This window comes from Dermochelys coriacea, chromosome 6 (assembly GCF_009764565.3).
Source record: "Dermochelys coriacea isolate rDerCor1 chromosome 6, rDerCor1.pri.v4, whole genome shotgun sequence".
Taxonomy (NCBI): domain Eukaryota; kingdom Metazoa; phylum Chordata; order Testudines; family Dermochelyidae; genus Dermochelys; species Dermochelys coriacea.
The window spans coordinates 122,074,683-122,080,999 of record NC_050073.1 but is presented as its reverse complement, the minus strand read 5'-3'; positions in this window follow the sequence as shown (position 1 = coordinate 122,080,999).

Below are 6,317 nucleotides of genomic sequence, written 5' to 3'. Positions count from 1 at the left end.
GGGGCTTAGCACACACCTTTTCTGGTCAACATCTCCCATTGACTAGCTCGGGAGGCTCCCCACCTAGCCTGCTGGCATTTGTCAATCACATGCTTCGGCATCTATCTCTCCCCATTCGTTGTACAGGGAGCCAAGGCGCCTGGCTCAGTGTTGTGGATCACAGTGTTGTTCCTGGGATTTTCTAGGTGCCTAAAAGTTCGGTGCTGTGACGCTCAGTGTGGCAACACCGAAGTCCCTTCACGGATCCCACTCAAGGTTTGATTCTGCTGTAAAGGGTAACCAGGAAGCTGCTATTAAAAAGAAATATTGGCTAGACAACTCTCCTGTGCACAGGTATCTATCTATCTAAGGTACTTATACGGCCTCCCATCACTGTAGTATCTGAGCAGCTCATTATAATTAATCTATTCACCCCCACAACACTCCTATGAGGCAGGGCAGCGCTATTACCTCCATTTTAGAAATGGGGTGCTGAGCACAGAAAGGCAAAGGCCACGGGTATGTCTACACTGCATTAGAAACTCAGGTCTGTGGGACCCGGGCTTTCAGACTTGATGTTTGCAAGCCTTCAATTGAGCAGCCGCACTGCACTGTAAACCTGGGTGTACAGTTGCTGGACCTGGGTCCCACAGCCGTGCTAATGTGTCCATACTGCACTACACCGACCTTCTGACATGGGTCTGCTTGAGCTGCATCCACACAGCAAAAGGACAGAGCATGGACCTAAATCTCAGTGGGACTCAAGCTCTAACCCTCCCCCCCAGCTGGGTCCTTGAACCTGGGTCCTGAGTGTTTGCTGACGAGAGGCAGACTGATTTGAGTGTGTGGAGGGAAGGAGGGGCTCGGGTTTAAACTTGAGTCAGAGCCCGGGCTTAGTGTAGCCTTGCCATGGTCACACAGGCAGTCTGTGCCACAGCAGGAAAATGAAGCCAGGTCTCCTAAATCCCAGGCTCCTCCCTAACCCCTAACCTGTCTGTCCTCCAGCTTGGCTCCGGGACTGGTTGTTAGAGGGCTTTTCCTCAACCCTCCCACTTCCCTGGTTCTTGTCATGCAGACAGCAATCATCAAAAGACCAGAAGTCTGAAGCGCAGACAGTGTGATGTTTATTGGGGTTAGTTTCCAAGCAAGCATATTCAAAGCCCTTCACAGCAGTCGGGCTTATCTCTATAAGCTGGTAGAGTCTGTTCCCCAGTGTCCCCCTTCCCAGCTCTGACGCCACTGAGCCTTTACCCCGCAGCCCCTTCCCAGCTCCGAAGCCGCAGAGCCTTTACCCCACGTCCCCATCCCCGGCTCCAACAACGCTGAGCCTTTACTCCGCGTCCCCCTTCCCAGCTCCAACACCACTGAGCCTTTACCCCGCATCCCCCTTCCCAGCTCAGACGCCGCTGAGCCTTTACCCTGCGTCCCCCTTCCCAGCTCCGACGCCTCTGAGCCTTTACCCCGTCTCCCCCTTCCCAGCTCTGACACCGCTGAGCCTTTCCCCCGCATCCCCCTTCCCAGCTCTGAGATCGCTGAGCCTTTATCCCGCGTCCCCCTTCCCAGCTCAGACGCCGCTGAGCCTTTACCCTGCGTCCCCCTTCCCAGCTCTGATGCCTCTGAGCCTTTACCCCGTGTCCCCCTTCCCAGCTCCGACACTGCAGAGCCTTTACCCCACGTCCCCCTTCCCAGCTCCGATGCCGCAGAGCCTTGCCTGTGTCCCTGTTCCCTATTCCCGTTCCCCCCTCCTCGCCCCTTAGCAAGCATGATTTCAGTTTCCCTTCCACTTCCTGTTTGACACCAGTTTATATAGTAATATTCTCAGCTATACCTTAACCAATCATTTTACTGAAATTTAACTAACCAATCCTAACATATTGTAACACAATTCTCTAACCACTTATAGCCCACTTCCCTAATTAACTTACACCTAGCAAAATTAATTATAAGGAGACAGAAACAATTAGGGAACCAGATAGATTAACAATAGAAAAGTGGGGACCAGAAAGATAAAACAATACAGAAATGAGGGTTTCACAACCACAACCACTGATAAGTGGTTTCTTGCCAGACCGGATGCTATCAAACTAAGAAAAGGAGTACTTGTGGCACCTTAGAGACTAACAAATTTATTTGAGCATAAGCTTTCGTAAGCTACAGCTCACTTCATTGGCTGCATCCGATGAAGTGAGCTGTAGCTTATGAAAGCTTATGCTCAAATAATTTGTTAGTCTCTAAGGTGCCGCAAATCCTCCTTTTCTTTTTGCAAATACAGACTAACACGGCTGCTACTCTGAAACCTGTCATTATGCAAGGCATTGAATTTAGCCGTATTGAGTGGCAATCTATCAACTTAATGAAAAAACTCATACAGATACAGTCAGACATCATCTTCCTTTCCAAATGCAAACAGATGGACATCATACCAAAGGGACTGAAGGTAAAAAATCCATTACAATCTACATACCACACAGACTATGCTGACAGCTTGTGCCACCCACTCTCAAAGAAACTGCGGAACCACCTGATCAACATCCTCTACAGCAAACAGGGAAAGATTAAGAATGAGCTCTCAAAACTGGATACTCTCATAAAGAACCAACCTTCCACACAAACTTCCTCGTGGCTGGACTTTACAAAAACTAGACAAGCCATTTACAACACACTCTTTGCTTCTCTACAAAAGAAAAAGGACACTAAACTATCTAAACTATTACATGCCACAAGGGGCCACAACAGTGGTTCCCTTAACCCACCCAGCAATGTTGTTAATCTATGCAACTATACTCTTACCCAACAGAAGAATCTGTCCTATCTGGGGGCCTCTCCTTCTGTCCCTTCACCCCCATGAACATGATACAGTTCTGTGGTGACCTAGAATCCTATTTTCGACGTCTCTGACTCAAGGAATATTTCCAACACACCTCTGAACAACATACTAACCCACAGAGACCTTCCTAACAACACTACAAAAAGAAGGATTCTGGGTGAACTCCTCCTGAAGGTCGAAACAACAAACTGGACTTCTACATCGAGTGCTTCCGCTGATGTGTACGGGCTGAAGTTATGGAAAAGCAGCATCACTTGCCCCATAACCTCAGCCGTTCAGAACACAATGCCATCCACAGCCTCAGAAACAACTCTGACATCATAAACAAAAAGGCTGACAAAGGAGGTGCTGTTGTCATCGTGAATAGGTCGGAATATGAACAAGAGGTTGCTAGGCAGCTCTCCAACACCACTTTCTACAAGCCATTACCCTCTGATCCCACTGAGAGTTATCAAAAGAAACTACAGCATTTGCTCAAGAAACTCCCTGAAAGAGCACAAGAACAAATCCGCACAGACACACCCCTGGAATCCTGACCTGGGGTATTCTATCTGCTACCCAAGATCCATAAACCTGGAAATCCTGGACACCCCATCATCTCAGGCATTGGCACCTTGACAGCAGGATTGTCTGGCTATGTAGACTCCCTCCTCAGGCCCTAGGTTACCAGCACTCCCAGCTATCTTTGAGACACCACTGACTTCCTGAGGAAACTACAATCCATCGGTGATCTTCCTGAAAACACCATCCTAGCCACTATGGATGTCAAAGCCCTCTACACCTACATTCCACACAAAGATGGACTACAAGCCGTCAGGAACAGTATCCCCGATAATGTCACGGCTAACCTAGTGGCTGAACTTTGTGACTTTGTCCTCACTCATAACTATTTCACATTTGGGGACAATGTATACCTTCAAATCAGCGGCAGTGCGATGGGTACCTGCATGGCCCCACAGTATGCCAACATTGTTATGGCTGACTTAGAACAACGCTTCCTCAGCTCTCGACCCCTAATGCCCCTACTCTACTTGCGCTACATTGATGACATCTTCATCATCTGGACCCATGGAAAAGAAGCCTTTGAGGAATTCCACCATGATTTTAACAATTTCCATCCCATCTTCAACCTCAGCCTGGACCAGTCCACACAAGAGATCCACTTCCTGGACACTACGGTGCTAATAAGCGATGGTCACATAAACACCACCTTATACCGGAAACCTACTGACCGCTGTACTTTTACATGCCTCCAGCTTTCATCCAGACCACACCATACGATCCATTGTCTACAGCCAAGCTCCACAATACAACCGCATTTGCTCCAACCCCTTAGACAGAGACAAACACCTACAAGATCTCTATCAAGCATTCTTACAACTACAATACCCACCTGCTGAAGTGAAGAAACAGATTGACAGAGCCAGAAGAGTACTCAGAAGTCACCTACTACAGGACAGGCCCTACAAAGAAAATAACAGAACGCCACTAGCCATCACCTTCAGCCCCCAACTAAAACCTCTCCAACGCATCATCAAGGATCTACAACCTATCCTGAAGGACGACCCATCACTCTCACAGATCTTGGGAGACAGGCCAGTCCTTGCTTACAGACAGCCCCCCAATCTGAAGCAAATATTCACTGGCAACCACACACCACACACCAGAACCACTAACCCAGGAACCTATCCTTGCAACAAAGCCCGTTGCCAACTCTGTCCACATATCTATTCAGGGGACACCATTATAGGGCCTAATCACATCAGCCACACTATCAGAGGCTCGTTCACCTGCACATCTACCAATGTGATATATGCCATCATGTGCCAGCAATGCCCCTCTGCCATGTACATTGGCCAAACCGGACAGTCTCTACGTAAAAGAATAAATGGACACAAATCAGACGTCAAGAATTATAACATTCAAAAACCAGTCGGAGAACACTTCAATCTCTTTGGTCACTCGATTACAGACCTAAAAGTGGCAATTCTTCAACAAAGAAACTTCAAAAACAGACTCCAATGAGAGACTGCTGAATTGGAATTAATTTGCAAACTGGATACAATTAACTTAGGCTTGAATAAAGATTGGGAGTGGATGGGTCATTACACAAAGTAAAACTATTTCCCCATGTTTATTCCCTCCCACACCCCCCCCCCCCACTGTTCCTCAGATGTTCTTGTCAACTGCTGGAAATGGCCCACCTTGATTATCACTACAAAAGGTTTTTTCCCCCACTCTGCTGCTGGTAATAGTTCACCTTAAGTGATCGCTCTCGTTACAGTGTGTATGGTAACACCCATTGTTTCATGTTCTCTGTGTATATAAATCTCCGCACTGTATTTTCCACTGAATGCATCCGATGAAGTGAGCTGTAACTCACGAAAGCTTATGCTCAAATAAATTGGTTAGTCTCTAAGGTGCCACAAGTCCTCCTTTTCATCTTTGGGAAAGTTATTTTGATGCAGTGACCAGCTCGACTCAGAACACTGGGTTTGTGCATGTTCTCTGTACATATGCCCTGGGTATATCCGTAAACCAATGTCTTGCCTTCTATCCTTTTTTTTTTTAAACCAACCCCTCCTCCCCCCCGTGCCCCTCATACAACGTATTTCCTCATACACTGCAAGGAGAAAATTAATAGGGACTTGCTACCTCCATGCACTGACTTGCCCCTCTTGAACTGATCCATAAGGTTTTTTACCTTCTTCTTCCTATTCCTTGAGACCTACTTTTGCCATGGCCCCTCTAAGAACTCAGCCAGTGTTTAGTGACTAGGCTGAGGGCACTTGAGTCACGCCAGGGTTTATTTATGTTATGTAACGATCAAAACTAAAAATGTTATCAGATCTCCAGCTGACCAGGACTTCAGTGGAGCTATCCCAGCTGAGGATCTGGCCCATTTAATGCACATAGGCAAGAAGTTGCTATGAGGAACTTTGAGTTTCCTGATGTATGTTCTGAAAGTCCCTTCTTATTGGATCCTTTCCATACAATAGGGATTCATTATTTGAAACGGTATCAATCGTGTCTGTTTCTGAGATATGGTTTGAAATGTCCCAGAAGTGAACTGTAAGTGGCTTTGCATTGCATTTATCAGAATGTTTACGTTGGCAACTGTCTCCGGCACAGTCATAGTGCTCTGCTTTGGCTGAACGTTCCTCATGGGCAGCTCCAGGCTCTCTTGCTCTCCCCATATGTTTGTAATGCCCTGTATAAACAAGGAAGTGGGACTCTAAGAAGAGTGGTTCTTGCTGTGCTAACGAGGCTTGTAAGAAGGAGCATGGAAGCAAGCAGCATTCCCACACTGCTCTGAGAAAAGATATGCACCCTAAATATAGTCCACATTTATCCCCTTTATTGATTACTCCAACAATGACACTAACTTCCCCAAGCCTGGCCTTTCCCAGCAGAACCTCCTCTCTCCCAGCCTTGAGATCATTGTTCATCAGCTAGATACACCAACTGCCTGTACCTCCTGGTTGGAGCTAATGAGATCTATCTGTCAGCA